Source organism: Tenrec ecaudatus, chromosome X (assembly GCF_050624435.1).
Source record: "Tenrec ecaudatus isolate mTenEca1 chromosome X, mTenEca1.hap1, whole genome shotgun sequence".
In the NCBI taxonomy this organism is placed as follows: Eukaryota; Metazoa; Chordata; class Mammalia; order Afrosoricida; family Tenrecidae; genus Tenrec; species Tenrec ecaudatus.
This window is the reverse complement of record NC_134548.1, coordinates 83,157,211-83,184,197: the sequence shown is the minus strand read 5'-3', so window position 1 is coordinate 83,184,197 and position 26,987 is coordinate 83,157,211. Positions and strand designations below refer to the sequence as shown.

The following is a 26,987-nucleotide window of genomic DNA, read 5'->3' as shown; positions in this document are numbered from 1 at the left end:
ATCTGCCTCAGGAAAATAACACAAAGATGTGTGTTTTAATTTTCTTTTCTTCGTACCTCCCCTCCTCCCACTCTGCTTCCAATCTTACAATTTAAGTGCCTTAGTTCTCAAACAACTTTTTGTTCCTGTATTATGGAAAGGGTAATGATACAAATACGAAGAAAATGTAGAACCATTAGAATTTCTTTTTAGAAATATTTTCACGTTTTCATTTCTTAACTGAGTTCTATTTAAATCAGTGTTTTTAAAGAGTCCATATTTCCTGAATGCATATTAATTGATATATATAGGCTGTGAAAGATTGTCCAAGATCTAGTGGAGTGGCAGAGAGGTGACCTACAAATTGAAATTTACATGTAAATTTACTTGTTTCAGTCAAAATATCAATAGTGATTTTTTGTTCTTTCCAGCCTTTTGCAGCAACCTAAATTTTGTGGTGCTACTAAATTTGTCCCTTCCAATATTTGCCATGTTAGTTCAGACCGACATGTGACTTATTAACCCAAAGACTGGGTAAGTTGCTTGAACAGACCCATTTTCTCTTTAGTTAATAAATAGCCGGAGTATGTTCTGAAGATTTTCTGCTTTGCTGAATAGGAGAATAGATAAAGATCGTAGGTCTGAACCCTTGTGAAAATCCAATGAAAGTCAAGAATACACTTTTTAGAAAAGTACACATTTGTGTGTGTGTATATATATATATAAAACATACAATTTCAAGAAGCCTAACGAACCATGTACTACGAGTTGAAATTCTTTGTACTAGCCTTTCCCTAATTGTTACAGATTCCTGTTGCATGGCTGTCATGGTCACAGTAGCTTGAAATGGGTCATACGATGACTCTGAAGAAAGCATGTTATTTGTTTATGTATGATCTGCATCCCTCAGATAATGTTTAAAGCATTTTTTCTGATTAGCATTCATAAACACTTTTATTATGAAAAAGAGCCACTTGACAGCTTAGCATAACTATTCTAACACAAAGCAACTCAAGATTAGCTTTACCAAGTGCTTGACTTCTCAATCTCAGATTCTTAAAAATGCTGTTCAGTATTCCCCCAAGTTCATCATTAATGTATAAAATGTATTTCATGAAAGTGTGGCCCCTCCTTGTGTACAGGTTCTTTCTGCATTTCTCTCTCTTATCCAAGGGCCTGACAAAACGGGAAACTCTTCCTGGAATCAGTTACTGGGTATGCTGATGGAATCAGAGAAGGAGTGGTCTTTATTGATTTCATCCTGGAGAGCTAACATTGATGTTAAAAGTAGGCCTTCTTAAGCTTTGCAAAAACGAGTATATACCCCACCTGTGCCTTATTGTTTGGAGGGTAGGACCAGTCTTATCCACGAGTAAATCATTATTGCTCATCTCTTCATATCTTGTCTTAGTAGTTTGGAGTGTGGCAGAATATGAGGGTTAATAGAATCCTGAGGCTAAAAGGGTCCATTAATGATGTCATAATCATTTTCAAAGCATTTTCTTTCTACTTGAGCCCTTGGTATCAGCTCCTCCTTTCCCCCCTCCCTCACTCTCCCTTCCTCTCTCCCTCCCTCCCTCCCTCATGAACCCTTGATAATTTATAAATTATTATTACTTTGTTATGTCTTGCACTGTCCAATGTTTCCCTTTACTCACTTGTCTGTTGTCCACCCCCTGGGAAGGGGTAATAGCTAGGTCATTGTGATCAGTTTCCCCTTTACCCCCCACCCCACCTTCCCCTTATCCTCCTGGTCTGGCTACTCTCAAAATTGGCACGGAGGAGTTTATCTGTCCTATATTCCCTGTGTTTCCAGCTCATATCTGTACCCATGTACATGCTCTGGGCTAGCCAGATTTGTAAGGTAGAATTAGGGTCATTATAGTGGGGGTGGGGTGAGGGGAGGAAGCATTAAAGAACCAGAGGAAAGCTGTATGTCTCATCGGTGCTACACTGCACCCTGACTGGCCCGTCTTCTCCCAGTGACCCTTCTTTAAGGGGATGTCCAATTGCTTACAGATTGGCTTTGGGATTCACTCTGCACCCCCACTTCACATTATGATTTTTTGCTCTGCGTCTTTGATGCTTGATACCTGATCCCATCGACACCTCATGATCACACAGGCTGGGGTGTTTCTTCCATGTGAGCTTTGTTGTTTCTCAGCTAGATGACTGCTTGTTTACCTTTAAGCCTTTAAGACCCTAGACGCTATATCTTTTGATAGCTGGGCACCATCAGCTTTCTTCACCACATTTGCTTATGCACCTGCTTTGTCTTCAGTGATCGTGTTGGGAAGTGAGCATCTCAGAGTGCTGGATTATTAGAACAAAGTGTTTCTGTGTTGAGGGATTACTTGAGTAGAGGCCCAATGTAAGATGGCCCTTTTTACTATGTGCATTAATTTACCTTTTTTTCTAATTCAGTGCATTTTACTACTATATTTACCTAAGGGCAAAACATATATAGATACCCTGTACATGATAGCCTATTTTCCTAACATAGCAACAAGTTTTTTGAAAATTTCTAACTGGCTTGAGACAAGGCTTTCGCTCTATATCTGCACTACCTTAGCAGGCTCTGTTTAATAGGGAGTAACATGTTTTCTTTTTCTTCTACAAGTCTGAGGCAAGATTTCTATAATTGTTATAATTGGCGATGAATTGGCGATGTGTGAATATGAATTGCTTTAGCTATGATATGTTGACCATTACCTTAGGATAATAACTAAAAAACCAGATCCACTGCATTGAGTTAAGTCCAACTCATAGGATTTCTAAGGCTTTGTAAGTCTTTGTGGAAGCAGACAGCCACATCTTTTTCCTTTGTAGTGGCTGGTGGGTTTGAACCTATCGCTTACTCGACAGTACTACTACCTTTGCAGAAAGCCATCTTTGAGTGGGTTAATTTTTAACCTTAGTAGGTGACTGTATTACTTTTTTTGTATGACTGCTGTAGGAAATTTCCAAAAAAATTAGTGGTTTACAACATAAATTTATTATCTTACAATTGTGGTCATCAGAAGTCTGAGATGGGTCTCCTGATACTAAAATCAAGATACAGATAGAGCTGCAGTCCTTTCTGTAGGCTCTAGGAGAGATTACTTTCCTTACTCTTGTCAACCTTTAGAGGCTGCCTGTGTTTCTTGGTTTGTGGTTACCTTCCATTTTCAAAGCCAGGAAAAATGGATTAATTCCTCAGATTACACAAGTTCAACTCTGTGACTATTTCACATCTTTTCTGACTCTCACTCTTTTACATTAAACTTCTACATATAAAGACGCTTGTGATTTTATTGAGCCTACATGGATAGAGAATTTCCCCATTGGAAAGTTAGTTGATTTGGAATGTTATTTCCCTATGCAAATTAATTAATCTTGTGCCATGTAACCTGTATGTATCAATAGCTCATTTCTTTTTACTGCTGGACACTATTTCATGGCATGGATGTTCCACAGTTTCTTTAACCATTAACCTATTGAGGAACATTTTCATCATCTCCAGTTTTGAGCTATTACAAATAAAGTTACGAGGGGAATTAGTGTGCAGGATTCGCTGTAAAAGTAAGATTTTATTGCTCTGGGGATAATGCCCAGGAGTGTGGTTTCTGGGTTGTATGGTAAGAGTTTGTCTCCTTTTTTTTATTTGTTGAGAAACTGAAAGACTAGGTGCTAGCAAGGCAATTCTAACCCATATAGACCCTATGAAACACTGTCCAGTCCTGTGCCATCTTCACAATTGTTCCTATGCCTGAGCCCATCGTTGCAGCCACTGTGTCCACCCATCTTGTTGAGGGCTTCTTTTCTGCTGCCCCCTCCACTTTACCAAGCATAATGTCTTTCTTCATGGATTGGTCTCTCTTGACAACATGTCAAAAATAAGTAAAATGAAACATTGCCATCCTTGCCTTTAAAAGACACTCTTCTTCCAAGACATTGTCTTGTGCATTTCTGCTAAATATATTTAAAGCCACAGTTGAGTTATAGTTTAACTTCAGCTGTCAAGCATAATTTTAAAGCTCAATAGAAGAAGCAAATTCTATTGTATTTACCGTTCCTTTTAAAGAGCCTTGGTGGCCTAGTGGATTGTGAGTTGGACGGTACTGCAAGTTTAGCAGTTCTACTCCACCATCTGCTCCTTGGGTGAGAGATGAGGTTTTCTGCTCCAGTAAGGATTTACAGCCTCAGAAATCAACAGGGACAGTTCTACTCATCCTATAGTGTGAGAATTGACTTAATGTTAGTGAATTTGGTTTTGGAACTTTTTATTCTTATTCTTTCTTTCTAATGTCCAAAGACTCCTTCTTTCATAGTTTTCTTTCTATTTAGAACAACAAATGGCTAGCTATTAGCCATTGTCTTAATTTTCATTTATATGATCATTTAAAAATTTTTCCTCTTTTCATTTAACTCCTGAAATATGTACAACTGTCTTATAGCGTTCATGGTTTCTGATGAGAATCTACTTCTTTGCAAGTTGTTCTAAGTAAGGTGACATTTTTCTTTTGCTTCTTTCAAGATTTTTTTGTTGGTGGTGGTGGTCTTTAGGTTTCAGAAGTTTGACTATAATATGACTTGACATGGATTTCTTTGGGTTCATTCATTTGGTGTGCACTCAGCTTCTTGAATCTGGTGGAGGCTTTCATTTACCCCTGGGGAGGACGACTCCTTGTTATTACTGATTGAATCGAGGATTCAGGCTCTCCTTTTGGCCTCTATTGGTACTACCCATGACTAAGAGGGTAAGAAGTATTCCATTATTACTCCCAATGTGGATTCCATGGGCATTGTATTGGAGGGTTGAATTCACTGGCACTTAGAGATGGTGGAAGTTCTGACTCTTCACTAGGCCTCGGTACAAGTGGGGCTGGACCCGCACTTAGCTTTCATTGAAACCTGGGATTAGGGAGAGTGATACCTGAGGAAAGGGACTGCTTTTTGCTGCTGGGCATAACCGGGAGTTCAAACTCTGCTGATACTATTCTGTCTGGGAGGAGTAGGAGTGCCTTGTTACTTACTGCTGAACAAGTAGACACATGTCCTACTCTTGGCTACCTAGTCATGTTTCCCTGATACCACCCTAGTGGAAAGACTGGGAGATTTGGTACTCATCATTATAACCTGATGAAGGTGGATGTCTAGGTTCCTCACTTGGACGTTGCTGGCAAGGATGGAGATAGGGCCACAAATCTTTCTGTGGTGTTCAGAGGTAATACAGTGATTACTGTTCACAGACTTTCTGTCATTCTGGGCTGCCCGTTTCCTAGTTCTTTGGCTAGAGGACATAAGATTTTTGGCAGGAATTTGTTTTTGTATGTGCCAATTGACATTTATTTCTGGTTGCCGAACTGAAACTAAAATTCACTTTTTGAATCTCACTTTCATATTCTTCTACAACATGATGCTTAATTCTGTGATGCTGTGCCCTGTATTTCCATGATCAGATATGAGGATTGGTGGTAGATTGCTCCACCTCAATTTTTCTATCAATGATGTTAGAAGAAAAATAAGATTTTGTTACTTTTATATCAGTGAATAACTTCCCATAACTTTGCCATGGAAATACACAATTAACCGACGCTTTACATAAGATTAGAGTAAATCCAAATGTGTTGATCAATAAGGTGGAACATGAAAGAACACAAACATCTTATTTCACATTCCCAGTGATGAATGTTACCTTTGATTTAATATAAAGCTTATAAGTTAACAGCAATCACGAGAACCACAGTGGACTCTCTCCCATCTTTCTAAATTAACACGGTTTACATGATCAAACAGTAACTTCTCCATGTACAGAAATACACATAAAGTCATCTTTAGGGCTGAGATTCTATCATTAAGTAATTGTAATATAAAATCAATTGTTTTGGGGAGTGATGGTAATGTAATTAATTGCTCAGCATTCCAAGTACTTAGTGATTCAGGTCAGAAATAGTGATGTCCCAAGTGAGGCATAGATAATTCTAGCCATGAGGATTGATGTTCAGGCACCGAAATCTAATTTCTAAGTCTGTGCTGTCTAATATGGCAATGTTAGTGTAGACAGATGGGGCTTTTAAATTTCAATTGAATTGAAAATTCAGTTATTCAAACTGGCCACATTTCAAGTGCTACATAGCCACATGTGGTTAGTGGCTACCATACTTGTCTTTGTTATATAGTTCTGCTACAACAGAAATACCACGAATGGATGGCTTTAGCAAACAGAAATGTATTCTTTCAGCATTTAGGAGGATAGAAGTTTAAGTTCAGGGCACCAACTCTAGGGGAAGGCTTTTTCTCTCTGTTGGCTCTTGGGGAAGGTCCTTATCTGCTTTCAAAATCTGTAGGCCCAACGTCCCATGGGGAGCTGCACATTTCTTGGCATCATTCTTCTCTTGGGTTTCAGAGGATCTCAGTCCACGGACCCTGGGTACAAAGCAGATGCTCTGTTCCTGGCTCTTCTTTCTTGGTGGTAGTCAGGTCTCTCAGATTCTGCTCATTTCTCTCTCCTTTTATGTCTTGGAAGATGAGAGGTGGTGCAGGACACTAGGGAAATTTCCCTTACATTGGACCAGAGCTGTGACCTAATTAATGGTCTTGCACTCTGCCCTATTCCCTTACTACTGAAGGGCTCATCACCTCAGATCACATCATGGGGATGGTGATTGCAGCATTACATAGCTGTCGAACCCCTGAGAATTATGACCTACTCCAGTTGAGGCATATGTTTGGGGAGGGGGACAAAACTAAATTCATGACAATGTTGGACGAAACATAGGTAGAACATTTTCAACATTGTTCCAGGAAGATTAGTAGTGGAGGGAGAAATGAAAGAGGCTGGTCCTAGAGAAATTCAAGTTTTCTTTTAGATAATATAAAACAAAGACCGAGTTATAGGATATGAGGTTTGGTTCAAAACCTGGGGTGATATGAGTACCAGAAAGATAGGGGCAATATGGAACAGTAGAGTTGGTAGAAATTATACTATTGCGAGTCCCCAATAAAATGATTTTTGTAAAAAGAAAGAAAAAGACAGAAATTATGCCATTGGATTAACTGTTTTTCCCTCTCAAACCTTATAAGAGGAATAGAGTGACATATTTCACATTCTTGTACTACTGCATTTGGGTAAAGGGAAATATTTCTATTGGGTGGCAAACTCCACCTCCATGCCTGAAGTAACCATTGATTGAGGAAACATTGATAGAAAGAAGAAGGGTGTGAAAGGGTATTTATTTGGTTTGTAGAATCTAAGGTTTATTAAGCATCTTGGTAGTCCACATGTCCTGATCTTTGAGGCCTCCAGCATTCTCAGCCAGGTTTGGGGAATTTATAAAAAGAGTTCTAAAAAAAAAGTTCTGCCCTTCATAGAACTCAGTGTTGACTTTTGGGCACTTTTTATTCAAGACCAGAGAGTCAGTAGAGCTTCTTACACAACTTATTTATATATTGGCATAACGGTTGCTTTCTCAAGTCTCTCTTTGCTTAGACTAGTGATAGTGTCTACAATGTAGACTCAGGGTTCTCCATCTCCCTTTGGACAAGTTTTTTAATATTTTGTTTTAGTGGCCCTGAGTGTGTGTGTATATGCCTCATGTGTATGCATTTATGCACTACCTATATACTGTGCCTCAGAATCGATTTGATGGCAGTCAGTGACTGAGGACCTCTTGGAAACAGATGGGTTTACACAGAATGTCTGTTGACTGTGTTTTATGTATGGTATGTCAGTCACTTTGCTTTCCCGCATAACAAGTCATTGATATGCAAGCCTGTCTCTTTGGCATACTAAGTTGTTCATAAATTATATAGTCAAATTATTTTGACCAAATAAGTGTAAGGTTTTTCAGATATCTGTGGTTTGATTTAAAGCCAAACAGAAATACACCTTATGTGAGAAAAAAAAATCCAGCTTGGAAATAAAGCTGAAAAGAGAGTTAGGTTTGTATTACTAGCTTTGTTTTATAACAATCAAGGCTAAGGTGTTGGTTTTAAAATCCTAGACTGTGTCTCCCCCAGAACCTAGTATGTGCATATGTGGGGAGGAGGTGGGTGTGTGGCATGAAGATAAAATAGAAAAACCAAAATTTTGATTTGTCATTTTGTCTCTCAAGAAGACCTCAAATAGGGACTCAAACAGCTTTATTATCAGACAGATTGTTTTAAATTTGATTATGGTGGATCGAACCACAGAATAATATTATACTTGGTCAGTTGACCTTCTTCTTGATCCAATCTGAATTTGCTCTAGGCTTAAATATTTATTGCTAGTTCCATGAAGGAAAATTCTTCTCTGGCTTTTTAAAATACTGTTGGTGGTCTTTTCTTTCATTCTCTTTATTTTTATCTTTATATTATTATTATTTTCTTCTTTCTGTTTTCATTTTTAATTGTTTCTGTTAGGTTTCCCAGTTTATGAAGCACAAAAGAAATGGATGCATAGCGACAATAACCGATGCACTGTTTTGGGGGGACAGGGGTGGGGAAGGTGAGGGGACACAGGGAGCAAACAATGAACGCAGGAGAGGGGAAGGAGCACTAGAACTGATTGTGATCATGTATATACAACTCTTTTTTTTTGAAAACATGGCTTTATTTACAAAATGAAAAGTTTGTAAGGAACATAGGAAAGGACAGAAAAGGCTAAAATTTTAGTTGCAGCAAGCACTGAATTCTAAGCAGATACAGAGTAGAACATAAGTTACTTGAACAAGAAAAAGGTACAAAAACTGGAAGTCTATTCTTCTGCACCAGATAAATCAGAAGAGAACGCGAATGCAGTCCCCACTACCACAAATTATGCAGTCAAGTTTCCACATTTGGGGAAATCGCAGGGGTCAGCACATCCAGAGTGCAATGGATAAGGCTCGCCCTGGGAAAACCACCTTCGTGATCATGGTGTCTCCCCTGCCAGGCAAATATATATATATATATATATATATATATATATATATATATATATATATATATATATATATATATATATATATATATATATATATATATATATATATATATATATGCAACTTAACTGTGGAAATATATAATATGTGAATTTTATATCAAGAAGACTACTTAAAAAGAAAGAAAGAAACCAAAGTTGGCCAATGTTACTATGGGTGAAGAAGGGAGAGTTTTTGCTTAGGGGGTATTGGGGTTAAGTTAATGGTGGAATAATTTGGAAAAGGATATCAATAATGGTTGCACAACATGAAGAGTATAATAATGGCACTGAATTATACTTGTAGAAGTTATTGAATTAGAGAATATTTTGTTGCAATATTTTTGTCACATTTAAATATAATTACAATAATAACAATGACTATAAGGAAGAAGAAAATTTTCTAAAATTGTTCTTCATATGATTGAACTATTGAATTTTATGCTATGTGGATGAAGTGCCAATAAACTTGTAAAAAAAGATGAAGAAGACCTCAGCCCCTCCCCTTAAATTTGTGAAGACATCGGTCATCAGTTAAGCTGAGTAGCCAAAGGGTCAAGATGCTGCCATACATATCTGGAAAGAGAACCTAAAACCAGCCGTGTCTTTGATCTCCCCATGTCCCAATAAGCCTCTGCTTTTTGCCCGATTTCAATAAGGCATTAGGAGCTCTGCTGACATGTATTTAGCACCTGAATTAGTGAAAGGATCCATTTGTTTACTCTCCAAATAAGGAGACTTATTGTTATTAGACAGTATGAGTCTGTTTCAACTCATAGAGTGGCCTCATGTACAACAGATGGGAATACTACTTGGTCCTGTGCCATCTACAGAATTGTTACCATATGTGAGCCATGGCTGTAACCACTGTTAGTCTATTTCATTGAGGACCTTCCTATTTTTCACTAACTCAATACTATATCAAGCATGATGTCCTTCTCTGGTCACTCCTGATAAGATGTCTAAAGCATATGAAATGAAGTCTCATCATCCTTACTTCTAAGTACTCTGGTTGTATTAATCCCAAGACAGACTTGTTTGTTCTTCAGGCATGGTATATATAGGCAATATTCTTCTTAAGCACCATAATCCAAATGCATCAGTACTTCTTCAGTTTTACTTACTCATTGTCCAGCTTTCACATGCATATGAGGTGATTGAAAATATTGTGACTTGGGCTGGGAACACCTTAGTCTTCAAAGTGACATCCTTGCTCCTCAGCACCTCAAAGCGGTCTTTTGCAACACATGTGCCCAATGCAATATGTAATTTGATTTCTTGACTGCTGCTTCCATGATCATTGATTGTGGATTCAAATAAAACGAAAATCTTGAAAACTTCATAATTTTCTCAGTTTTTCATATTGCAGCCATGTTGAAGTATAATCCATACTGAAGGCTGTAGTCTTTGATCTTCATCTGAAGTGCTTCAAGTCCTCTTCAATTTCAGCAAGGAGGATTGTGCCATCTGCATATCAAAGCGTGTTAATGAGCCTTTGGGTTAGTCAGTTTATTGAACCAACCTGGCCGATAAACACATGTGGGGTTAATTGAAGGGCGGTGGCATAAATCACTCAGTGAGTTTCGCCTTTCTAGTTCTCGGGTCTCTTGCTTGGTGAATAATCGGACCAGGGTGCAGCTGCCTCAGCAGTTTCCTGCTTCAGTTGTCAAGGCTGACTTCCTGCAAGACATCCCCAAGAAGAAGCCACATAGACCTACCCTAATGCACACAGCCCTGGGTGCTGGAGCAGACGTGTGGAGACCCCTGCCAGCGCTGAGATGTTTACACATTCACTGACTCAGCTTTCCTCCTGCAGTGGCACCATTGCGTCTGTTTTGTGAGATGGAGGAGGACTTTGTGGATTGGTGTTGGATATATGGGTTAATGAGTTAGCGTTGGACTTGTGGGCTTGGGCAGCACTGGGCTGGGATGTTTTCTTGGTGGGCACTTTTATATAAAATGCTCTCTTATATATAAAGTTCTGTGGATTTGTTTCTCTAAAGCAGGCATCCTCAAACTACAGCCGCGGGCCACATGCGGCCTGCTGAGGACACTTATCCGGCTTACCGTTTCCCCCCCCATTTGTTTTTTTACTTCAAAATAAGATATGTGCAGTGTGCATAGGGATTTCTTCATAGTTGTTTTTTTTTTAAACTATAGTCCAGCCCTCCATCGGGTCTGAGGGACAGTGAACTGGCCCCCTGTCTAAAAAGTTTGAGGACCCCTGCTCTAAAGTACCCAGACTAACACAGCCTTCTTCTTATCTTGATGCCATATTCTTTTTTTGTTATTGATCACTTTATTTGGAGCTCTTACAGATATTATAACATTGCATAATTCAATTAGATCAAGCATAATTGCACATTACTGCCACCATCAGTTTTGACAAATTTTCTTTCTTCCTGAGCTCCTAGATATCAGCTCCCTTTTACCCGCTCCCTCTCCCATCCTACCTCCCATAAACCCTTAATATTATGTTATGTTATGTCATGTCATGTCATATGTTATTATACACACACATTTTAACCATATCTTATACCATCTAAGGTATCCATTCACCTAGAATTCTGTTATTCATTCCCCTTGAGTCAGGTTATACAGTCATCATTGCAATCAGCTGCCCTCCACCCCCACCCCTCTTCTCGTATCATCAGAGAATCATTACTCCCATTACTGTTTCTGAAGGCTTAACTATCTTGGCTTTCATACACTGAATTATCTTAATTGTACAAATGAAAGTACACAGGTCTAACGAGATTGAGGTAAAACTTAGATCATATTAGTAAGGGGGAGGAAATATAAAAGAACTAGAAGATAGTTCTGTGTTTCATCAGTGCTATACTGCACCCTAGATAAATCATCCCTTCTGTGTGGCCGTACTGTGAGGAACTGTTCAATTATCTTGCAGGTGGGTTTTGGCTCTCCACTTAGTGCACGCTCCTTCATGTCAATTTGACTGCTTGTTTTTGAACTTCTGATACCTATTTCCATTGACACCTTATGATCATATAGACTGGTGTCCTTTTTCCCATGTGGGCATTGTTGCTTTCCTGCTTGATGGCTGTTTGTTTAACATTTACCTTTTATTTTTATTTCTTTAAAAACCATTTTATTAGGGGCACACACAACTCTTATCACAATCCATACATAAATCAATGGCATAAAGCACATTTGTACATTCGTTACCCTCATCATGCTCAAAACGTTTGCTCTCCATGTAAGTGCCTGGCATCAGCTCCTCATTTCCCCTCTTCCCCGCTCCCCCCTTCCTCATGAACCCTTACACTGTCTGACGTCTCCCTTCGCCCACTTTTCTGCTGTCTGTCCCCAGGGAGGAGATTATATGTAGATCCTTGTAATCAATTGCCCCTCTCGACCCCACCCTCCCTCCACACTCCCAGCATTGCCACCCTCATCATTGGTCCTGAAGGGAACATCCGCCCTGGATTCCCTGTTTCCAGTTCCTATCTGTACCAGTGTACATCCCCTCATCTAGCCATATTTGTAAGGCAGAATTGGGGTCATAATAGTGTGTGTGTGGGGGGGGAGGAAACATTCAGGAACTAGAGGAAAGTTGTATGCTTCATTGTTGCTACACTGCACCCTGACTGGCTCCTCTCCTCCTCGCAACCCTTCCATAAGGGGATGTCCAATTGCCTACAGATGGGCTTTGGGTTTTTACTTCACACTCCCCCTCATTCACAATGATATGAAATTTTGTTCTGATGTTGCCTGATACCTGATACCTTCGACACCTCGTGATCACACAGGCTGCTGTGCTTCTTCCATGTGGGCTTTGTTGCTTCTGAGCTAGATGGCTGCTTGTTTACCTTCAAGCCTTTAAGACCCCAGATACTGTATCTTTTGATAGCCAGGCACCATCAACTTTCTTCACCACATTTGCTTATGCACCCATTGGTCTTCAGTGATCATATCAGGGAGGTGAGCACACAATGATATGATTTTTTTGTTCTTTGATGCCTGATAACTTATCCCTTCGGCACCTTGTTATCACGCAGGCTGGTGTGCTTCTTCCATATGGGCTTTGTTGCTTCTGAGCTAGATGGTTGCTTTTTTACCTTCAAGCCTTTAAGACTCCAGACAGTATATCTTTTGATAGTCGGGCACCACCAGCTTTCTATGCCACATTTGTTTATGCACCCAGTTTGTCTTCAGTTATCTGTTGGGAAAGTGGGTATCATACAGTGCCACATTATTAGAACAAACCATTCTTATACTGAAGTAAGATTTAAGAAGAACCCCAATCCATCTCCTTCCTTGTTGTATTTACACACACACACACACACACACACACACACACACACACACACACACATACCCTATCTTTAAATATTTATAGAATTGCATATATACATATCTATATATAATTGTATGTCCTTTTTCTTTCCTCTTATTTTTCTCCTGCCCACTCTCTTGTTTACCCATCATTCACCTCTCAGTAATCCCTCTCAGATACATTTTAATTGATCAAACATGACCAGGAATGCTATACCCTCCTCACAGTCCATTTTGGATCCCTTGCTCTTCTCCTGTCCCTGTCATTATTGGCTCACCTCTTTCCTCCCCCTCCTCCTACCCTCCCATGCCCCCCTAACTCTGGAACCATTGGTCCTGTCTCTGTTTCCCTTAGGATTGTTACCCTGCCTGTCTTATATAGATAGACATAAAAAGAGAAAGCAACAACAAAAAGAAAAAAAAGGAGTTGTATGAGCCCCTAATAAAATGATTTTTTAAAAAAGGAAGAGAAAGACCATATAAATAGTTGCAAATTCTGTTACCTTGACTCAAAGTAGATGGGTATCTCTCTGTTAAGTAGTGAGCAGGCCCTGTTATAGTCCAGCAGTCCAATCCCTTTTCTTTTAGGATTCCATATCCCAGAATCTGCTTACTTAACAGCACTTATACCCTTTTATTAGTCCTCAGCATCTGAGCATTCGTGACAGGAGGCGTGCCTCCAACGAGTCCCCATTGCTATCCCTGCAGTTAGGAAAGGCACTGTCTAACTCCATCCCCCCCCACCTAGTCAAACCTTTAGACTTTCAGTTTGAACCCCTTGTGAATAACCCCCATCCATTTCAGATGAGGTGCCAAGCACTACCCTCCAAGTCAGAAGTCTACAATTGGGATTCTTCAGGGACTCCATGGCTTTGCTCCTATTGCTGGTCTGTTGTACTCCCCTTTTGGTTTGCTCCCATCTGGGTGGGTCAGACAGGCCGCTCTCCCCAAACTGTATCTTCAGTGTTGTCCTCTGTAGTGTTGTCATATAGGGAGGTGACAACATGTCTCAAGCTGAACCCGGCCCTGCAGACCTCTCTGGATGAACTGCTCCGATAAGGAACGTTGCCTTCAAAGATTAGTGCACCTAAATGAGGTCTACTCTCTCCCTCCCTTTCCTGTGGAGACATAAACAATATCCTCCCTTTGGGTGGATTAATGCCCTGGTCCTCCCATTGCCATCTTTTTTCTTCCTCCACCCTTCTGTGTTCTGTAAAGCATGAGAGGCGGAGTGGGGGAGATGTCTTTCAGCACAGGTGCAATCTGCATCTTTTTTCCTTTCTTTTTTTCTGGATGATGTATGCATCATTGGGTTTGGTCTGGCTCTTGACAGAGTAGCTGGTCCTAAGCCCAGGAACTGTGATATATATGTATTTTCCCCTATGCCCGTTGTGCTTTTGAACTTACCACAGTGGACTCATGTTGTATTTGTCTTTTTGTGCTTGGCTCACTTCACTCAGCATAATATCCTCCATCTCTTTCCATGAGATGAGGTGCTTCATCTTTTCATCATTATTTATGAGGGATGTGTAGTACTCCATTGTGTTTTTTAATCTGTTCGCCTATCGATGGAAATTGAGGCTGTTTCCAATTCTTTACAATTGGGAACTGCAAAGCAATGAACATTAGAGAACAGATGTCTGATCATGATCTGTTTCTTATTTCTGAGTGTATGCCCAGTAGTGGAATTGCTAGATCATAAGGTAAATCAGCCTGTTTTAGGTAGTGCCAAACCATTTTCCACAGTGGCTTCATGTATCTATAAGGCTACCAGCAGTGAATGAGAGTTCCTATCTCACCCCCTCAAACATTTGTTGCTTTCTGATTTTTTGAATTGGGCTATCTTTGTGGGTGTTAGGTGGCATCTCATAGTTGTTTTAATTTGAATTTCCCAGATGACTAACGATCAGGAACATTTTTTCATATGTTTCTTGGCTATTCGGGTTTCCTCCCTTATGAATCTTCCGTTCTGGTTTTTTGCCCACCTCCTTAGTGGGCAATTAATTTTTTTTTTCTTATTGTAAACTTGCAGAGTTTGTAGATTTTAGTAATAGGGCCTTTGGTCTGATGTGTCATTGCTAAAGATGTTTTCCCAGCCTATGGGCTCTCTTATTACTTTTATGAAGAAGTCTTTGTTGAATTCTGTTTGGCTATCTTTGAGGTTGCTGATATGATTCTCCACTTCTTCCAACATGTTAGTGAGGGCTCTTACTGTATTCTTTGATTCTGTTGCACCTTCCCTTAACACTTGAATTTCTCTTCTGTATGTGGATGATATCCTTTCTATTATTTCATCATTTTTCTATATCTATTTCCTCATATCTTGTATGACTCTAAGCAGCATTCTGAAGATGTCTTTCTGTGGTGGTTCAAAGTCTACTTCTCTGGATGTTGCTAGGTTCAGGTCTTTCTCAGGCATTGTGTTTTGTTTCTCTTGCTTTCTTGTAGTCACTACTGATGTTGGTTGTTGTTTGGGGTTTTAGTGGAACTTGGCACCATTTTTCCGGGAGTCCAGGAGCCCTGTGATTTCTTTCTCAGAGGCTAGTAAGAATAACTCTAGGAACTACCTGGAGCCAGTTGCACTGCTAGTTTGAGCTGTGTCTCTTGTCTCACTAGAGTTGAATTTCTCCCTAGACATCTGAAGTTATCTAACTGGAGGGCAGTGTGGGTGGCACTCTCAGGCAGCATGGGCAAGGTGGTCACGGGCAGTGTGGGTGGTGCTAGCCAGTTCAATCACTCAGCGTGGTCCAGCACTCATGGGATGCCATGGTCTTAATAATATATTTCAACCTCTTGCAATATTTTCTCAGCATACAGTATGGTGAAAGGATACAATCCTAAGGCACTTCTTCCCCATTTTTAAACTTTGCTCTATCCTCTCGTTCTGTTTGCATGACTAGGTGTATGCATAGATTTCTCGAGACTGCAATTAAGTGTTCTGGAATTCTCAATTATTCCACTCTTGTCCATAATTTATTATGATCCACACATTTAAATGTCTTTGTAGTTAGCTAAACACAAACAAACATCTTTCTGCTATTCTCTGCTTTTAGCCAAGATCCATCTGATGTCAGCAATGATATCCCTCATTCTATATCCTCGTCTTATTCTGGCTTGAATTTCTTTCAGTTCTGTAGGGCTGCAACCATTTTAGAATTATCATCAGCAGAATCGCATGTGCTGAGTAAAATGATGATGTCATGATATTTCTGGCCCGATGAATTATGATTTACCAGAGCCAAGTCACTTCTAGCTAACTGCTAAAAGATGTTGAAAAGAAAGTCTATAGATTGATCACCTCCTTTGATTTTAATCACTACCATTCTGCCCTTAGGTATGACAGATATCTTCAAGCAGTGAATGCTATTTACTAATGGAGGACTAAAGTGGATGCCGTTAACAGCAGGGATGAAATTTCATTTATATTCTGAAAATTCAAGTGTCATCCATTGTTTTGCTTCATTTTGCTATACAATGGATAGAAAAGTGTATTCCTAGATCTGTTCTCTATTTTGCCCTCTACCTCTTTAGACTTTCTGAGCCTTTCTCTTATCTTCATTGCTCTGATTTCCCTCCCAAACACCGTCTAGGGCAGCAGTTTTCAACTTGTGGGTCGGGACCCCTTTGGGGGTCGAACGCCCCTTTCACAGGGGTCGCCGATTCATAACAGTAGCAAAACTACAGTTATGAAGTAGCAAGAAAAATAATTTTATGGTTGTGGGGTCACCACAACCTGAGAAACTGTATTAAAGGGTCACGGCATTAGGAAGGATAAGAACCACTGCTCTGGGGGCACCTTTGTGTAATGGGCTTTGTGCCATCCACTTGTGATACAGAGATACTGAGTATCATATAGCAAAAGGGAACGAAGACCATTGTGGGTCCAGGAAAAGATACTGGGGGAGCAGAGAGAGTGCTCAGGGAACTGAGATAGTTTGAAGTGGGAGCAGGAACAGAGGAAAATGATATGAGAGTTGTTATCAAGACTTATTGCTGAGGTGGCCAGCTGAGGGCTGAGGGAGCTAGTTATGTGGTCATTGGTCCATAGGCATCAGAGTAGAATCCTTGGGTGGTGCTGATGATTAAGGGCTTGATTATTAGTTGAAAGGTTGGCCGTTCAAAACCCCCCATAAGGAAGGGTTGTCAATCTGCCTCTCAAAGGTCTTAAAAACTCTATAGAGGTTGTTGTAGTGGTGGTTGGTGTGTTTAATGCCTATGCTGTACCTGTTCCTTCCTCAACATCCTCACGGAGTGAATATTCACAGAGGACCACTTGTTGGACCAGAAATGTACAGAATCAAAGAAAATCCATGCAAAATGCCCTGGCAGGTCTTGATGATTGTGCAAAGTATCTCCAACTCTCAAATTGTTGACAATGACAAATGGAAGTACCCAATTCCATCTGACACCATGGTGGTTAGTTTATGTGGGTTATCAGGAAAAGGATCCAGCTTCTTTTTGAAAAGGTAATTTTCCTCTTTTTAGACAAGGCATTCCCATAGTCCAGCCTAACTATGAGGCAGTTTTACGAGAAGGGAAAGATTAAAATGGGTTCTTGTATGTAGCCTACACTTTGGGCTTTTGAGGGTCAACTTTAATTAGGTACACTGTTCCTGCTTGTATATCTCATAAAAAGCCTGCAGTTTTCAATTCTTACATCAAATTCTCTTGGAGCAACTTTGAATCTCTCTCTCTGCTTCTGTATTCACGTCTTCTGCTCTGATTCTGATCTTCCTACCTCTCTCAGATAAGGACCCTCTGATCACATGGGACCTAAGATCATTTCCCACCTCAAGATCCTTCACTTCATTCATCTGCTTGCTGGTGGGTTCTGAATGAGACTGCATTTGTAACTGGACTTGTTATTTAATGTATTGGAAGGTTTTGCCTCCTTATCACAGAATTTTGAGTTCGTCTTTTTGTGCATTGTGCTCATGGCTATACTCCCCAAGGAACTTGTTCCTCTCGGAATCACATATAATGAAACTATTTTCACAATGAAGTGAGGTATTAAGGTGATTCATTTATTCTGGATTATGTTTGAAATGTTATATGACTAAGTATTAAAAGAATCCAAATAAAATTCATAGCAATCAGACCACCTGACTAGATTTTTTGCAAACTACTAATCTTGTTGAACTGGACTAATCTGTTCCTCTTTCTGAAAATATTTTAAGGTAAATAATTAACAGTGAAATTTGCTCTTATAAAGGCAAATAAAAAGGGACCGCAACACCCTATGGAGCAGTTCTATTCTGTCTACTTGGTGTCATTATGTTGTTGTTGTTGTGAGGTACCATCGAGTTGAGTCTGACCCATAACCATCCTATGCACAACAAAATGAAACACTGCATGATGCTGCACCATATTCACAGTGCCTGAGCCCATGAATGCAGCCACTGTGTCAATCCATCCCATTGAAGATCTTCCTCTTGGGGTGCCTGTGAGTAGGAATCAACTCCACAGCAACTAACAACAGCAACAGATTGCCAGCAATAATACCATATTTATCTGTGGCTTCTCTGGAAGGGCCAAATAGTTAACATGTTCAATTGCTAACATAAAGGTTGGAGGTTCTAGTTCACCCAGAGGCATCTTGGAAGAAAGATCTGATGATCTACTTCTGAAAATCAAATGCAAATGCATGGGGTCATCATTAGTTGGGATGGATCCCACAGCATCTGGATTTGTTTTGTTTTATTATCCTATACCTGGTCTCTTGTAAAGGACTTAAAAGGCTTCTAGATGCTCTATATTTTGATTGCAAAAATATCCCCATGGTCTTGGAAGGGGTAAATATTGACAACCTAAGGCAAGCTGATTCTCCTCCCTGGGTCTCAAAGTTTTCAGCTATGAAATGAAGGCTTGTCTAGAGATATTTTCTCAGATTCTGCCCCCTCCCAGTCCCATTAACAGTTTCCATCATGGTAATATCGGGGAATTGAGCTTCAGAGACATTAAAGTTAGTTGTCTGAAGTCACTCTGTATAAATCAAGGCCAGAATGGTGAATACAGATCAAACCCTGGTTCCAGGCTCCAATCTCTTTCCTTTGCCTTCTCAATCAGTTGTCTCTGAACAGCTAGGTAAAGGGAATTCTTGCCTTCTGAACATAGGGCGGTTGTGCTTATCTACTCAACAGTTTTCTCTGCCTGGCCATTTCCTGAACCCCTACCTCTCTCTCACCAATGCTTTCAACTGCCCCTTGATGTTGATTGTGGTCTATATCTTATTTGAATGCAGCTTCTTTCCCAGCATATTGTGTGGCTCAAGACAAGAACACTACTACTCTTAGAGAACAAAGTCTGGAGCTGACACTTCAGTTACATCAGCCAAGAGAGGAAGGGAAAGGCCAAAAACATCATATTGGAAGGTGCCTTCAAAAAGCAGAAGAGTCTATATATTAGGGTTGGGAGGAAAGGGCTTATAAAAGAAACCATTTTGGGGGTCTTCACTAGAGTTAACTGATAAAAGCAAACAGATTCAATGATTAATTAATACACAGTAAAGTGACAAAGGTAATGGAAATTTCTTTAGATTTAGGGGATAAATATGACATTTCTGAGCATGACAGAAATTGGTATTGGATGTTAGCTTTCATAATAAGGCATTTTGTTTAAGAAATGTTATGAGCTAAGTATTATAAGGGAAAAATGTCGGAAGCCCATATTCCTCCTGTGATTCCTGGAAAAAAATAGGAATTTGGCAGAAGGTGAATCTCTAGTGTTGTAACAGTCACCTTGTTGGGAGAGATGGAAAACTTGTCCCTGAAAGGATAGTTGGTTGGAGAAATCTCACTGGAAGTTTCTTTCCAAAGAAAGTCAATGAAATTAGATGGGGATGCCAGTATATATGAGTGTAGTGCAGAGTAGGGCTAGGACACTCAGGCGCCCATATCTTGTAATAGACTCATATGCTAAATTCTTGGTTTATGATCTGTAACAGGAATTTACTAGTTAATTTTGGGTAGTAAGGTCCCAAGACTTCCAGGGCCCTTCTTTATTTTATCCCATCAAAATTCTTCTGACCCTTTCATTTTTCTCTCGCTTGTTTTTTAAAAATCTCTCTTCTATTTCTCTAGTTTTGATATTAAGTTCACTCTGTTCATCAGATGAATCTGTTAATATTTAATTAATTTTGAAAAATAAGGAATATAACAGTCCAAACTTTTGCTTTAAAAATTATTTTTTTCTCATTTGATTAATTAAAAAACACCAAGAAGAATTATAGTCAATAATGTTACAAATAAACCTGAATATCTACCCAGAACTGACAAACTGTTAACATTTTTAACATAAAGTTTGTTTTAGATTTCTTTTCGGTGAAATACAACAACAACAACAACATTATAGACAAGTTAAATTCTGTTTTCTATTTCCAACCCTATTCACCTCAGTCCATCCCCAGAGGTCAACACTAAAATGAATTTGGTGAATATTCTTCCATTTATTTTTTATACATTTGCATCCATATGCATCCATAAATAGTATCTATGTTTCTGACATTTAGATAAGTAATATCTTAATGTTTGTATAATTCTACAGCTAACCTTTTTTCTTCACTGATTTTGTTTGGGTCTTTGTTTCATTTCCCTTTTCCATTTTAACGGTGGCCTAGAGCCATAGACATATACATTACTCTTTCATGATATTTTTATGATAATGTATAATGTACCACCCCTGGGGGCACTGGAACAATCCAGAGGGACTGCAAAAGCTGATACATTTCCCTGGCTTATATTGCTATAGTACAAAAGGTTTTATTTGTCACGGGGGAGAAGGGGGTGAGTCAGCTAGATAAGTTTTGAAACCCATGACCTAGATAGATGATATGTTAAGAAGCAATTGCTGCACATTTTGATATTATTGTTTAATAAAGGTTAAAATGATTTTATAACAACACTTTTTTTTTACTTACCATCATACATGCAAAACTACATCAAGACCTACTGGGTGGTAGAGGTGATGGTCTCTCAATCTAGACACTTGGGTGTGTTTGGAACAAAGAAACTCAGAGATTAAGTTACTTAGTAAAGGTCACACAGTAAAAACACGACGCTGAGATTAAAAGTAAGAAGTGAAAGCACTTGGTCTTGGATCTTGGAAATTCTTAGCCCCAGTTCTGCTTTAATCAGCTTAATTTATTGCTACCTTTCCCTCATTACCTTTGATTCTCTTTGCATTGGCTAAATATTCAATTTCCATAGTAGTTCTGAGCATTTTCAAATTTCAGTTTTTTTAGCTTTGAATTTGATTCATTCTCAAATAGTAGGTAATCCATGAGTCACACTAGCCTCTAGTGACATCTCTGCTTTGTGCTCGTTCAGGGTTATTATTGTTATTGATGGTGGTGGTAATGTTTGTATATGTATACCTGTGAATCAGTGAAGACTCCAGGATTAGGAATATTCAAGAAATAAATGGAAATAATTAAACAAATTCCTCTAAACAGAATCCTCTCCCTGTGCCAATGAATTCTATATTTTTGAGTAGAATTATTTCTGCAATTGATTTGAGGTTTGGAAACAGGTAGGATAAAGCTGAGGGGACATACATTTTATGGGAATATAGTATAATCTTGTTTCCAGATGATAGAATCTCATGTTGGAAAAAGCCCCCTGTGGATTTACCCTTAGATTCAAGTTTCAATTCAAGGGAGCCTTTTTCCACACCTCTTTCTGCTCTCTGAAGTCATTGACATTGATGCTACCAAGCTAAACCAAACTAAAAACCCATTGCCATACAGTTGATTACAACTCATGGTGACCCTACAAGATAGAGTATAACCACCCCATGTGATTCCCAAGACTATGTTCTTTAAGGATGCAAACTGTCACATCTTTTCTCCGTGTGGATTTAACCACCACCCTCGCAGTAAGCAACTGAGCTCTTAATGACAGACTCCTGGTAGAATGGTCATAAGTGCAGAATTAATATTATCCCTTCAAACTGGGTAGATAGCTTCTCTATGCAATACTTATCACAGATTTTTTGAAATGTCAAGTGGTATGTAGTACATCTAGATACCCAAGAAATTGCCTGCATGCTAACCAGCTCAGCTGTGGGAAACTTCGCTATTTTCTGCCCATATCCAAAGGCCCTTGGGTAACCAATCGGGGTTTGAGTGTCTGGGAGTAAGGAGTACGGTGGGTGGAGGAGGGCAAAAAAGTCATAGGTGCCCTCAGACACAAAGAAGGTATTAGACCAAGTACTTTATCTATTATCTATCTGCTTTTAGTGGCTTCAATGTGATAGTTTAGGTTTTGTGTCAACTGGACTGGGCTCAGATGCTCAGTGGTCTGGTAGTTAAAACATAGTAATCCCCATGATGTGAACTAATATAATGTAATCACTTCCATGATAAAATCTGATATACACACCAAGTCAATTGAAAGGAATTTTCCTGGGGAGTGTGACCTGTTTCCAATATATGTAGATGCTGGGGGAAAGCTTTTTAGCTTATTGCTGAATCTAGATCCAATATATGGCTCCTCATCTGACCTCTGGTTCTTTGTACTTGAGCTAGCAGCCTGCTGATGCTGGGAGTCATCATCAATCTGCCATCTTATCTGCCAACTTTGGATTTCTTCTCATTTGCAGGCAGACGCCTGCCATCTGACTTGCCCAATCTTGAGTTCATCAGGCCCTGCAGCTCTGTGAAACAGGAAAAACTGACCCATGGATTTGGAAGTTCCAGGATCTACAACTGTGTGTTTCATTCCCTTGATATAAACCACTTTGTATGTATACATATGTAAGCTTCACTGGGTTTGCTTCCCTAGTGAACCAAGCATAGGGCATTCAGTAAGTGATGAGTTTAGTCCTCACTGGGAAAGACGAAATGAGGAAGTGGATATTGGATTGAGCTGCCTAGAGTTGCAAGGGACCTTGGTTTTTACATACCCTTCTTTTTTAAAAAAAATAGGGACCAGTACTTCAAAGAATATTTTTCTTTGTAAAGCAATAAAAATCTGTATATCTTGAAGAATAGCTGGTGTGTGTGTGTTCTTGTTGTTAGGTGATATCAAGTCTCTTCCATTCCTAGTGATCTAATGTACAATAGAAGGAACCACTGCTAGATACTTTGTTTGCTGGGTACTGTATTTACTAGGTACCATGTTTTATAGCATGGAGCCCTGGTAGTGTAGTGGGTAAGGATTGGGCTGCAATCCACACAATTGGCAGTTCAGAACCACCAGCAATTCATCGGGAGAAAGACTGGGCTTTTTACTCCTATAAACAGTTTCAGAAACCTATGGAGGGTTGTTGTGAGTCAGTATCGACTGAAAAGCAGTGAGTTGAGTTTTGTTTGGGCCCATTGTTATAGCCAATGTGTCAGTTCATCTTGCTGTCGCGCGCTCAGTCTTGCCAGCAAGAAGGACGCGCCACAACAGGATTCTTCCACAGGCGTTTAATGCGGGTTCGATTTGCAGATAAGGAAAAAGACCCCGAAGCCCCAAACTACTGCTGCTTATATGCGCTCTATGGGGACGTGCTGTGCATTGATTGGTGCGTTCGCCAGAACCCTTATTAGCATACTCCAGGGTGGAGTTATGACTACGTCATCTAAGCAGTGCGCATGCTCTAAGTGGTTGTTTACCACTTAACTGGGCCACCGCCCTGACTGCCCGGCGCCATCTTGTAATGGCGGCGAGAGCTGTGGCTTCCCACATCTTGCTTTCTCTTTTTCACTGTCTCTATACCAAGCATAATGTCTTTCTCTAGCAACTGGTCCCTCTTGATAACATGTGTGAACAAAAAGGAAAAAAAAAACCCAGTCCTGTGAAACAGTACCTCATTTCTGGAAAGAACTCTGTAGCCCTTAGGTTCCAAAGAAATAAAGGCCTAGAAGTTCAAACTTTAAGTAAAAAAACAAACATCAGATTATGTCAAATTAAAATTTTGAAAGATATATAGTGTCTCAAACACTGATCACAAAAAAATTATTTTGTTGTAACAAAGAGTACTGCCCGAGTTCTGATACAGTCACTGATACTTAGTTGTTTGATTTGTTTTTGTCCCAGGACTTTAATACTTTTTTATCATGGTGCATATTTAATTTAAATTTTAACTTTGTAAATATTGAATTGTGTCATTAAAATCAATAAAATGTAGATTTTAGTACTGAAAATGTGTTAGGCTGGGTTGACTAGAGAAACAAATTCAGTGGCACTCAGATATGTGTAAGAAAGAGCTTTATATTAAGGAGTAATTGTATATCAAGAAAATATCCCAGTCCAGTCCAGCTCAAGTTCATAAGTCTGGTACATATCCATCGTCCCACTTCAGACTCACACAGCCACATGTGATGGTGCAGAATTCAGGAAGGGAAAAGACTGGTGGGTGCAAAGTCCACTGGATCCAAGGTCAGTGGAAACATACCAGAGTTCCAGCAGCTCTCAGGGTCATTGGGGGAAAGGGCCAAGCAAAGCAAGAGGGAGGTTCCCAGGGCCTTCCCATAAGAAGGCCACACTCACAAAGAGGCACTACCTAGCTGCGACTTGATTCACAGGTTGGATACCACCCCTATGCTTTTATATATCTTCGGCTTGACATAAATTAAGTAACTATGAGAGAGAGAGAGAGAGAGAGAGAGAGAGAGAGAGAGAGAGAGAGAGAGAGAGAGAGAGAGAGAGAGAGAGAGAGAGATGAAATATCCCCATACTTGCTTCCAGCGAGCGTTCACACTGTGCTTCTTTCAAGACTGATTTGTTCCTTCTTCTGGCAGTCCACACCACCATTTAAACACATGGTTGAACATCAACCAATTATTTTCTTTTTTGGCACAGTTGACTATATTCCTTTTTATCTTCTTTTGATGTTTCTTGCATAATTCATTCAGTATTTTGCCCATAAAATCCTTCAATATTTCAACTTGAGGATTAAAGTATTTCTTCATTAAAAGTAATTCTTTCATTTGATTTTCTCATTCCAGGTCTTAGCACATTTCATGATAATACTTTGTTTTCCCTGGTACCCTTTGGAATCGTGTATAGCTGCCATTTAGATTGTTGGGGAAAAAAGTATTTACAATGAATAAGTCTTTGGTCTTGCAAAATTGGTTTTAGACAATGATGCCCTTTGATTTTTAGCATCATATCTATCATCAAGCCCACAGTTTTCAACTATCAATCCTTCCTCTTTGTTGCCTAGTTTAGCATTCCAATCACCAGTAATTAATAATGCATCTTGCTCCATTTGAGACTTTAGACATTGATAGAATTCTTCAATTTCTTCATCATTGGCTTTAGTGTCTGCTCTGTAAATTTATATAATAGTTGTACTATCTGGTCTTCGTTGTAAGCACTTGCATATTATCTTGTAACTGACATCATTGTACTTCAGGATAGATCTTGAATTTTTTTTTTTACAATGACACCATTTCTCTTCAGTTGTCATTCCTATCCTATTCAAAATGGTTAATGTCAGTCCATTTCAGCTCACTGGTCCCTAAGAAGAAGGAATCAGCTGCCAACTTTGGAGAAAGTAGCCACTGTAAACCTTATGCACAGAATGGAAACAGTATCATATACTGAAGGTCTAATGAATGGAAGCAGAACATTGTTGTAGACAGTGCCAGAGGCTGGGCCCTTTGGATCAGATGACTCTCAAAATGTGACTGAAGAGGAGTTCCTTTCTCAAAGTAAGTGATATGAATGGAGTAAAGCCAGTGGGAGTAAAATTTTCAGGATCTGCATTTGCTGATGGGACACAACTCAAGGTGAGAAGAAACAGCTGCAAAATCCAACAATATCAGAAAATTGGAATGCTGGAAATGTAGGAAAATTGGAAGTTGTCAAAAATGAAATGGAATGCATAAAGATTGATATCCTAGGTATTAGTGAGCCCAAACAGACTTGTATTGGCCACTTTGAATAAAAAACCATGTGGCTAATTATGCAGGGAATAATACAATCAAGAGGAATGGCATTGCATTTGTGTTAGTTTGGGTAGACTAGAGAAACAAATTCAGAGACACTCATATTTGTATAAGAAAGAGCTTTATTAAGTGGAGAGCAAATGCTTTGAGAATGATTGGGGCAGGGAATGTATGGATGTGCTTTACACAATTGATGTATGTATATGTATGGTTTGTGATAAGAGTTGTATGAGCCCCTAATAAAATGTAAAAAAAGAAAAGAGGAGAAAAAAAAGAAAATGATTAGGGCAAAGAATGTACAGATGTGCTTTATACAATTGATGTATGCATATGTATGGACTGTGATAAGAGTTGTATGAGCCCCTAATAAATTGTTTTAAAAAAGAGCTTTATATATAAGAGCAATTAAATATTGAGAAAATATCCCAACACAGTCCAGATCAAGTCCATAAGTCCAATATTACCTCACATGTCTGATACCAATCTATAAATTCCTCTTCAGACTTGCAAAACACATGCAGTGATACCAAATGCAGGAAGATCACAGGCCAGTGAGTGGAAAGTCTTGTGGATCCAGTGGTGGTATAAGCATCTCAGCACTGGCAGGGGTCTCCTCATGGCTCCTTCACCTCCAGGGGTCTAGTGTAGCTCCATGTGTCTTGTCAGCTGAATATCTCCTAGGGAGTGAACGTGTGTCCTGCCTCCAATAAGCTCTCCTTAGCAACTCCAAATGAGGTCATCAAGCTGTGACCTGATTGACAGGCTAAACTTCACCCCACTCATTCTTTTTTAAAAAAATCATTTTATTTATTTTATTCTTCCAAAACCATTGTATTGGGAGTTAATACAGATATAACATTCCATAGTTCAGTCACATCAAGCAGTATTGTACAATTGCTACTACAAGCAGTT

At 39.4% G+C, this 26,987-nt stretch overlaps 1 non-coding gene and 1 pseudogene across 1 annotated transcript; one reads left to right on the top strand and one right to left on the bottom strand.

Moving 5' to 3' along the window:
• The window catches only part of LOC142433466 (testis development-related protein pseudogene), an 85,932-nt pseudogene that overhangs the window by 4,369 nt on the left and 54,576 nt on the right, over positions 1-26,987 (top strand).
• LOC142435084 (U1 spliceosomal RNA) lies at positions 8,723-8,883 on the bottom strand. Its single transcript, XR_012781232.1, has one exon. It is a non-coding gene; the product is annotated as a U1 spliceosomal RNA (small nuclear RNA).